At 38.7% G+C, this 11,242-nt stretch overlaps 1 long non-coding RNA gene across 1 annotated transcript in view; it reads left to right on the top strand.

The window, feature by feature from the left end:
• Positions 1-9,101, top strand: part of LOC146768018 (uncharacterized) — a 59,500-nt gene extending 50,399 nt beyond the window's left edge. The window contains exon 4 of the long non-coding RNA XR_014953958.1: positions 3,916-9,101. This is a non-coding gene — a long non-coding RNA (uncharacterized LOC146768018). The remainder of the gene's footprint in view (positions 1-3,915) is intronic.
• Positions 9,102-11,242: the final 2,141 nt, after the last annotated feature.

The raw sequence follows: 11,242 nt of genomic DNA on the forward strand, positions 1-11,242 counted from the left end.
CCATGATCATCTGTGTGTGTAAAATGCTACCGGTGTAAAGAGCAGAGCAACCTACAGACAGGTTCTAGGAATATGAGAGCAATAAGAAAGTAGTTTATTCCTGCAAACCTCTACCACTTCGGCTGTACCAATGCATCCCCAGTCCCTTATTTAAAGCAGGTGGTGCAAGCTCCAGGCATTAGGTGGGGATCCTGGATTGTCAGTCACAGGCACATCCTCACCTGGAGCATGAGGATCCATGTAATGAGGACCAAGCTCCTGACCCAGCCAGCCAAGCCTCAGTGCCAGGAGCTGGGAGGCAATGAGGCAGCAGCCAGAGCTGTCTGTCCTTTGTCTCTCTTACAGCTAACAGCTTTTATGCCTGAGGAAGGAATGAGAAAGCACTTTATTTAAATAGTGTGTTATGCAGCCTGGTGCGTGTACGTGCTTTCCCAGATGTGGGGAGGGCAGCTTTAGGGGGAAGTTATTTTCACCTCTGGTGTAAATAACTGCTTGTGTGCCAGCAAGCTTAACAAATTGTTAACTAAAACAGAATCCAGTCTATATAGAAGACTGACTGCTGGTACTTAAAAAAATGTAGCCCTTCAGCAGCCCATCTTGTGAACACAGGTCTTTGAGGCATAAGAGAGGTAAAGCAATTCCCATCTTGCCCTGGCTTGTTGCATTAAGGGACCTTGAGAACAGGAAATGGCTTCTAGAAATGTGGAGCTCTCCAAGAGACAGACTTTCCCATTAATGTCAATGAAATGATTCCTAGTTTCATAATAAACCCCTTCTGCATAATTCTTGCACTGTTTATATATCCCATAAAGATCCTGCCTGCATGAAACAAAAGGCAAAAAGGGAGGGGGGGAAGTCAGAAGGGAGGGGGGGGGGGGAACCAAATAAAATTAATCAGATTATTTGTAGACTGGGAAACTTAGAATGAGTGTACCCTGCCCTAGAAAAGAAATGGTTGAAACCACATCATATTTATTTCAGTATGTGGATGAGAGATGGTGTGTTGTATTATGTTCTCTACTTCATATTCCATTTTCTCCCTCTGCTGGCAGTCGGAGACAGTGAAGTTGTAGCTAATAGAAAAAAAAACCAAAATTCTCAAAAGGCTGAAGCATTCAGGAACCTCAAAACTCTGCAGTATATGCTGAGAAATTAGGTCGTACCATACTTGAGTCCAATTAGTGCTGGAAATGGCTGAGTATCATCTCCTGCACAGAGCAGAATAATTTCTATAATTCCTAGAGAAGATTAGTGCAGCTAAATGCAGCCCTCTTTCCTTTCAAGAGACAGAGGATGGTCCCACGTGTTCATGTTACAGTAAATATGGACTGCACAATCAAACCTGGAAGTTACTTTATTTTTTCTTTGAGGTTTTGTTTTGGTTTTGGTTTTTAAAGAACAATTTCAGGTCTGTAATTTTAGAAATAGTGTTTCTTGTGTTTAGATTACAATGACGTTCAGTGTACTTCTATGGGTTACTGATTCTTCACTTTGTTTTTGTTTGGTTTTTACTTTATTTTGAAAATATTTTTGTAATATACAGACCTAAGGGGAAAACCTTGCTAAAAGAGCTGTAAGAAAAAGATTCTGTAATAGGTATTAAAAAAAGGATTAATTTTATTCCATAGAAGTTCTTTAAGACAATGTGCTTTTAGATAAATTAAAGCTTACTGGTAGTACATATTTATTAATAATACTGTCCTATAGGAGAAAATAAGTGTTACAGGCTTACTTAAAAGGAATAGCTAACAAGTAAGAATATAATCTTGCCTATAATGCAGATACTACCTTCTGCTCCATAGGGCTGGGGTATTAACCTTGCAAATAATGTTATACTAATGACTACAAACCATAAACTATAAATCTTGTAAATACATATTGACTTGGCATGGAAATGTTTGTATATTCTCTGTAGCAAGACAGAATCAGTAGTATTGAATTAATAGCATTAAGCTTTTTAATTGTTCTTTGAGATATTGTAGTAAATATAACCATTTAATGGTTGAATAAATGGAGGCAGAAAAGAGTTTGCTTAACAGCCCAGAAGTTCAGATTTCTAATCCTTCTTTTATTGAAACACATATTAAAGACAGGTGGAGATTTTTTTTTTCTCTTGAAGGGTTGCATTTAGAGCAATAGCTGATGAGGCTTAGAGAAGTAAAGTACATTTAGTAGGAATTTAGCTAGGGGAAAATGCTGGCAGAAGCTAAAGAATATTCAAGTTAAACAAAGACATCTGTAAGCAGTGGCAGTGCTGGGAGAATAATTCTGTAGTCAGCAGTAAAGGAGACCTGAGTTAGAGTTGCCATGGCAGGCACAGGTTGGGGCTGGGATGTGAGGAAGATTTTCAGAAGTTTTGTAGTTCAGCTGAGGGAGCCAGACAAAAGCACAGGAAGTTTATAAATAGGGAAAGCTTTAAAACATACCATTAATAGTGGTAGAAAGTCTAGAAATAAGAACATCTTGAATTTTTTCATACCTTCTTACCACTGTTCAGTTGTTTGCCCAAACCTGGAACATCTCAATGGGTGGTGCTTCCTCAGCACTGCTGCTTTCCTGCCACGTGCAGTTGGTCTGTGGAGATGGATAGAGATGCTTCTCTGTTGCCCTAGAGCTGCACAGTATCTTCCATCCATTTGTTAACTCTCTGCCCTGGTCAGCACCAAAGCAGAGGCCCAGCTCCTTCATATTATGAACTGTCTTGCTCACAGAAAAGTGAATATCTTGTTTCGTTGTTTTGATGAAGAATCACCTTTATTGTAACAATTAGAGAGGTTCTATGTATACAAACATGCTCCAAGCAATGGATGGCAAAAGTTCATGCAGAGATTTAATACCTTTGCACTATTACAACTGTGTACAACAATAATTAACTCCTTCACTCTTTCAGAGACTCTTGCTGTGGCCTCAGCTTGCCCACAGCAACACAGGCTGGGAGTTTATAGAGACACCTCCTATCTGTTACTGTGTGTGCAGTAGCTACATTAAATCTGCATTTTTGTCTAGCCTAGATGGAAAGATCAGTCAAAAAATAATTGCCACTTTTCTCCCACTGTGGTTGCATACAATGAAATAATGTGTTAGATGCAAGGCTTTTTCCCTGCCCCTCTACAGACACCAAACCAGAGTTCCTGTTGCCCAAATATTGTAGCATCTTCCTGACTACAGTCTTCCAAATTTTTTTTGTGTGTGTGTTTTTTGTTTTTTTTTTTTTTTAAAAATGAACTGGTAAAACATTGCCATACAATGAGAAATATGACATGCACTCTCTTGTTCCTAGATTGATTATTGCTTCCTTTGGGAATTCTAGATTGATTATTGAATCCTAGATTGATTATTGCTTTCTTTCTTTCACATAAAGCTTGATGATGATTTGACAAGTGGGAGACTTCCAGAAGGGGTTTTCAGAGTGGTTATGCAAGGCAATAAAATATTGTTGTGGCTGGATACATAAATGCAACATTGAGGGTTGTGATAGTGCCTAAGAAAAGACTCTTAAACTGTGAATGGAGGGGTCCTGGGCACATTTCCACAAAACTTGGAAGATTATTAGTAGAGAATTTTGGAAAGTGGTTGGATATAATCTGAAGTGTGACTTCTAGATGAAACCATAAAATAAGCCTGATAAAAATTCAGCCATGTCCGCTGAAAGGATTTCTTTAACTGCTTTAATACTTTACATTGCATAGAGACGTTATTTGCTTTTTTGTAGACACTTTAATTAAATATATACTAAGCTATTTGTGAACTGCTACTGTTTATGTAGTATATATTGTTAGTCTTTCTTGTCAAGGGAGCAGATGTTTTATTCCTATTAAATTTCACCATAAATGAATCGCAGCCTGCTTTGAAAAAGACAAAACATTTTGGACTGGGACTTGATATGGGTTTGTAACAGTGACCTTTTCTTTGCAGGTGATGCATCTGTTGGTTGTGGTGATGTTCCCCTTTCACAGCAGAAGACAAAGTCTGGCTGCTCAGCAGAGCCAGAGTGTGAGCTCAGAAAACTAAACAGGGACAATTTGAACTTTTAAGTCAATATCATATGTCAAAATTCAGCTTTTTTCTAAATCATCTATTTACCTTCAATTCACTTCTGTAACTCTTTTGGAGTGTGTTGCAGCAAGCTGAGTTGTTTTTTGTCATATTCAAGCTGCAAGTGGAAATGGTGTGCTAAATAAACTCTGAAGTTTGTCTCTAATTTGTATTTATCAGTTAACTACCACCTCCAAAATACTGCTGTTGCAATTAGCACCATTTTCTGCTATGTGTTAGAAAATATATGCTGCAAATAATAAGATTTGAGGAGGGTACTGAAGTAATAAGACCAGGCCAAATGGATGTTGAATGCTTTCAGCTTCCATTGGCCTCTGGGATTTTGGAACTCAGTGCTTTTCAACCTCAGGCCTTTAGAAAGGATTTCTTTTTCTTTTCATTAAGCTCCTAGAGATGTGGGGGATTGTGCTTTTTTCCCCCTTCACCTCTTTCCTCTCAGAACTTTATGGTGGAACAGTTTTGATTTCCATGGTCATAATAACAGTGCCCTCATTCTATGCCCTGTGGTCAAATGTAGCTTCATATGTTGGACAGCTGATTGCAAGGATTTCCTTCACAAAAACTATGTCCTGCAGCACCCTGTAGTGTGGAAGCTGTGTAAATAACAATAGCCAGATGTGCAGTTAAACAGGAACTAACAGGAATTCAGCAAAACTAGTAAGAAAGCAATTTGGGAACATCTTGAGACAGTTTGTATATGGCTTTTAGATAAATGGGCAAAAATATCTTGCAAAGGAACCTCTCATTTGATCTAAAAACCTTTTACTTCTCTGTGTATATTTTTGAGGGGCATATAAATGTGGTAAAGAAACACTTTGATAGCAAAATCAGGAGGAAAATGTAGCCATACCTACTGAGATATGTGTGTATGACTGGTAGATCTGATGTGTATTTGCCATTAAAAGGAAATATATCTGTACATATTGCTGCCAAGCTCCTAACAGTGCTTTTTATTTTCCTCCTACTACATGGATGGTGTCATCTTCCTTCCCTAAACATTATTCTTACTGGAGCAAAAGCCTTATAGCACAAAATCTCAGTGTATGGAAGATTTGAGTGCAGGAGGTAAGCACAGATTTTTTTAAAACATTTTTATTCTTATTACTTTTGAATATTAAAAACATTGAAATAATTATTTATTTCCTCCAATATCCATACAAGTCATGCACTATAACTTCTACATATGTAGTCAAGTAGATGAGCAGCTAACTTTGGCAATTATCCAATTTTTCCAGACAAAAGGAAGTTTTGCTTGTGCATTGAGTATGTCTGCTCCCATAGATGGTTCTGAATGCCTTTTAGGCACTTGAAAAAAATGGGCCGCTAATTCACAGGTGGAATTTTTGGTTTTAGCCTAGCCTTCTGTTACTAGCACACACAAATTCAGTTGCTGAAAGGCCAAAAATATGGTAAGGGCTAGAATCCAGGGTTAAATGTTGACTTTTTTAATGCCTACTTGTGTTGCTCTATGTTAATGGTGTCCTTTCATGGTTTGTGGTGCACTCTATGTTCATGCTGACCCCGCAATTCTGGGTCATGTCAGATATTGGTAAGATGTTGTAGCAGGTGGATTTCATGTTAATAACAAGTAAATTTTACCCAAAGAAAGAGAAAAATTGTCACTTTGCCACATACCCCTGTGCAAAGTAGAAGATTTCTCCCTTGCTTTCCTGGTGCTAGCTGGTTGAGATATTTATAGGAAACTGGTTATCGTTTCACATTGTAATTCATGGTATTCAGTGTGGCCTCAATCATTTGTAAAGATGTGCCACAATTTACCTTAACAAACAAAGGTGTGATCTGAGACAACCTGCAAGTGGAGGAAGGGAGGGATGAGAAAGATGGGAGGGAAACACCAGGAAATTATTTAAATGTTCCCTGTTCAGACAATGAAAAAATATAGGAGTTATGCCTCAGCCATGAAGAGTTTCACTTGTACTTTAACTGGTTTCCACCTCTTTTCCTTTTTCCCCTCTAGTTTGGCTCATGTCCTGCTATGTAGATATGCCGCCTTATCAGTCCAAATTTGGTGTTTTCCTGTTAGGTTAGGTAGATTATTTCCCATTTGTCATGGAATAGCCTAACTCAGGATGGTGCTTCAGCACATGTGCAATGACGGCCAGGAAATGCCACATTTCCACAGCACTGGGTGTATTTGCTCTATTATGAGTCAGGAAGATTTGAAAAATTTATGTAATACATTTAAAAAAAATTTACATTATTCACTGATTATTTCTGATTTTCATTTTTGTTTTCCTCCAGGAATTCTTAAGCCATGCCATATATTATCAGCAAGTCAATATGTTATTAATCCAAATTGTTTAATTAATTTTTACAGAAATATTTTATTGAGAGAAGCTTAATTGAGAAATTTTTACCGAAATGAATCTGCAGTTTACCCCCTGCTTGCTGTCACATACAGAAATTGTGTATTGCAGAAGGAGAAAAAACACAGGATGTGATGTGGTTCCTGTCATCTGTTGGAAAGGTTTATGAGTAACAAGTGAATTTGAAATTTATGATCTGAACATAAATTATCAGCTGAAAATCATGGATTATGTTAAGTAAAGTATCACTGACATATTTCTGCAAATATGAGCATGGTGATTTTTCTGTTTAGTCCTTTCCAGGTAGTTGCACAATGAAAAGTTGTGATAACAGGCTTAGAATAAGTTAATGCAATAAGTTGGTCTCCTAAACCAAATTCCACCTCTGTCAGAGTTCTAAAACGGAAACTGAAACAAATTAAAAAAAAAAAAAATTGGTGTTCTCAGATACACCAATGTGTGGGAAGAAAGGAAAGCAAAAGAATCGTATATTTTTTTTCTGAAATTTATATGCATACATACTTTTAAAATTAACTTTCATTTAAAAGAAATAGAGGGAAATTTAGGTTGCTCTGATTTGCTAAAGCTGTGGGAAAGAAACTCATGCTTTGCATTGAATTTATATTGTTAGATTCAGCAGCTGCATATAGGAATTACACTACTATCTGTCATGGTGCTTCTGTACTAAATGTGCTTCACATTCAGCATCTTTCATTAGTTTTGTCAATCCATTCAGCCAATTTGTCATAGACAAAGTCGCTTGAAAATCTAGATAATCTTCTGTTTGGCATCTATGGGAAATGGTAAATGCTGTGGTGCTCACATTAGAAGCAATTTTATTTTCTACTTCTGTTCTTAGCCTTATTTACAGTTATTGTTAGTCTTGGTACTTCAAACATTTTGTTAGACTGCTTGCACACTAATTTTTTCCTACTGTCTTTACAATATTTTTTTTACAAGTTCCCCGGGAACAAAGTTTCTGCCTTGGAACTAGAACCACTGCACAAGGGATGCTTGCTGCTGTTGCAAGCATTATTGTTCTGGTGAAAGAGTTACTTCCTATGGCTAGGACCTCTCCTAGTGCAAAACCTGGGTGGGAGAGGAAACCTGGATTTAGAAGGGGGTGCTCTGCACTTTTGCAAGCTTGCAGCCTTGAAGCTCTCATTGCCTGCGACTGCCCATGGCAAAGAAGTGAAAAGAAACATTGCAGAGCTGAGGGGAGGAAAAAAAAGAAAACCAGACAAGTGGGGAGTCCGGGGTTTAATGCACAGTGATGCAGCTAGAGGACAGAAAAATGGGAAGGGTCAAACGAGGGTTCTGTGTCATCTCACCTGTTTCTTTAACTGCCCCTGAAGGCATCAATGTTCCCCTGTAATTCAGGCTTCCAAATGGACAAAGCTTGAAGAAAATGATCCAATTTTTCTGATTTATTAAGGCTTTGTCCTTGCTGTACATAAGGTGTTCATGTCACCTGCATTTAGGGGTCCTGTGGAGGCTGGTTTGCCTGTTTAAGGACTGTAGACAGATTAGTCTCCCAAGGAAGGGGTCTAAAAAGCTTGCCCACAGCTGAAGGCTATCCTCTTCCCCCAGCACAATTTCCTTTTAAGCCATTTTACACTGTGATATTTCAGAACAGAAATATTTTGTCTGGTTTCTCCCTTAAAGTTATATTTGGAGACTGCTGTACAAGGGAAAAAAAAGGCTCTGCAAACTGATGCAGAGTATTATTAATTTTTACCCTCATTATTTTTTACTTGCCTTGGCTTATTTTTGTAGTTCTGCCTTTCTTCCTCCTCACCAGATTGTTTATACTTAAAAAGAAATAAGCCTTCTGCTTGTTGCAGAGTCAGTTCTCTTTACATTTTTCTGAAGTTAACATTGGTTTCTGTTGTCCTTTTCCATGTTTAGACATAGCCAGGATAAATTTCAATGACAGTCTTTCCAACTGTTTCTAAATATTTCTCATTTTTCTTGCAGACCAATTTCCATATGCTGCAGGATTCAAAGCAAAATCCCATAAGGCGTGCTCTGCATCCCTCCAGCCATCCCCCCAAAAGTGGAGGGGCTCTGTTGGCTCAAGTGGAGCTCACTCTCCACACGCCCAGCAGCAGCAAGTCTGCTGGGAGTGGGAGGACAGTGGAGCAGCCATTTGCACCACCTGGGCTGCCAGAGAGCCCAGAGCCCTGCCAGAACTGTGCCAAGGCACCAGCTCAAGGTGGGAAGCTTCAGGAGGCATGGATCAGCCAGGAGATGCACTACTTCACATTTCTCTCTCTTTTGCTCTCTCCTTGGTAACCTTGCTGGCCTGGTGTTGCTTTTTATTTTTGGCAGGTTTTTTTTTTATATATATATTTTAAGTCTCCTTCATGGCAAATTACTTGCTTGCTTTACCTATGGACTCTGTCAGCTGTAAGAGTACAGCCTTGGCTTTCTAATCAGAAAATTGTGTGACACAGGAAGAATATAATCCCTTCCTCAGTAAACTATTTAGCAGTGTGTGCACAACCTTGCTATTTTAAATAATAGCATCTGTATTGTCACTGTCAGGACAGGAGGCTTCATCACTTCTACTAGGACATATTTTTTATGTGGACAAGGCCTTAAGCAAAGTCCTATCAAGGCACTTTTCTAGAAAAAAGAAACAAACCCACAAATGGCATCAAAGCAAAAACAACACACTCCACCAAAAAAAACTTACCAAGAGCCCCCCTCCCAAAGCACCCCCCTCTCCAAAAAGCCATACCACCCTTCAAGTCTCTTGTAAGAAAAATAGAACCTGCAGGGTCATTTTGCCATATAAGCACCTAAGGAGCATCAGCAGGTAAATGTGGCTATTCAGCTGTATTGCCTGCAGACTCTGCAGCTTTGCTGCAGCTCAACCTCTCTGATCTCTTAACAGGGACTCAGTGGGAGAGAGGCAGACCTGCCAGATCAGCTCCAGCTCTGCATCAAGAAATCTGGCCATGCATTATTGCAACCATGCTGTTTAAAACTGGAAATCGTGAGTAGTCTTCAAAGAGTTATTCTGGCATCCCCTCTCACTCACTGGGAATTGTGTATTCTCTCATGGAAGAAGCGAGGCTCAGAAGATAGAAATTAGGTCACTGATGGCTGTTGTTTTAATATTAGCTGAGCTTTCTACTCAGTTATCTCTCAAGTTAATTGCAATTCCATGAATTAAGTCCCCTGTAATGGTATCATTATTGATTCCCCAAACCTACAGTACTGTATAATGCCAGGATCTAATCAAACATCCAAATACAGATTGCCCCCATCTCTACCAGGAGAAAGCAGGGCAGCCTCCAGTGTCTCTTCCACAGCATGTTGGATTGTGGACACCTGAACTTGCCCAGAGGTTCAGGATGGCCTGGAACATACTGAAAGTGCCCTGTGGTTGAGTATTAAGCTCAGTTCTCCTGTAGCTATCTCAAAAAGCCAAGCTAATACCATCTCTCTTTGTCCCTTTAGCATTGTTCATTCCATTTTAATTTTTCCCGCAGTTTTAAAAATATCCACCTTTCCTTTGTGACTCTTTATAGCTGTGATTATTGTCATGTGGGCCATGACTGCTGTGTCTGGGACAGCTCTTCTAGTCTTGAACATCCTAACTGTACTTTTGTTCTTTGGGTAAAACCTCATGTCTATAGCTGACTTAGCAAAGAGACCTTGATGTGAACCAAACCCTTCTGCAGGATCAAACAGCACTGGGTGCAGGGGCAATGATGCAAGGCACTCATCAGACTGAATTTGGGCCTGGGATGGAAACTGTGGATCTTCAGGTGGACTTGATCACTTAGGAATCCTGAGCTGGGGAAAGAGGTGGGATACACATTTCACCATGCAGATAAGGGTGTCTTTAGAGAGAACAGGATGGTGGATGTATTGCAGAACAGCCTGTGTTCACAGTCACCCTAAAAGTACTTTATGGTTTACTCAAACAGGTCCTTTCCATAGACTTTGAGAGAAAAGCCATAATTCTCTTACTGTCTTTGTGAAGGAAAGTAGTCACTAATAATCCTTATCTTAAGTTTCACAGATCTTTATTTTTATTTTCTGGCTCACTTTCTTTACAATTAGCTAAAAGAGATTTCTGCCTTAAAACAAACAAACACTTATTTTGTAAGAGCTTTTAAAATATTTCTATTTAAAAATGTAAAATGTGGCAGTGAAGAGACCACTGTCTTAGCATAAGATATTAAGTACCTAAAGAATAGCATGAATTTATATTAGGCTGTAAAGAAAATAATGTTGAGAGGTTTACAATCCCTCAGTTTCTCAAGGATGTCTGGTAATGATGTGATCATTTCACAGTGCCTCCTATTTTCTCTACTTTCGTTGTCACATAAATAAGGAGTCAAAGTTTTAATGCCTTGTAAATAGTATTCTCTAAGTTATAGTAATGTAATATACTACCTTGACCTTTTCAATATTGTGTGATTTGGTTGGTTGGTCTCTCTATTTATAGCTGTGCTGAGTGGTATGGCATGAGTGAGTGAATACCAGCTAATGAAAATATAAAATAGTGGAGAAGCCAAGTGAACATACAAAATGTATGGCATTAAGTATTGAAATTCTGATAAATCATCCTTGTGACAAAAGGTATAATGAGATTAGAAATTGCAACAAAAAAATTAATCTTTTCTAATGACATAGATTGTGCCTAGGCGGGTAAATGGTGTGAATTTAACTTGATCTCATTATACTCCTAAATTTGTAATCTCATTTTCCTCCTCAGATGCTTCACTTAAAGAAGGCAGCAGTGTGTGTGTGTGTGTGTGTGTGTGATTGGGTGTGATGCATTCTATATTTGGGAAAAGTTACTTAATCCTTCAACTTCAGTGCACCAGGAAGTGAATAAT

The sequence above is a fragment of the Lonchura striata genome, chromosome 3 (assembly GCF_050655825.1).
Source record: "Lonchura striata isolate lonStrDom1 chromosome 3, ASM5065582v1, whole genome shotgun sequence".
NCBI lineage: Eukaryota > Metazoa > Chordata > Aves > Passeriformes > Estrildidae > Lonchura > Lonchura striata.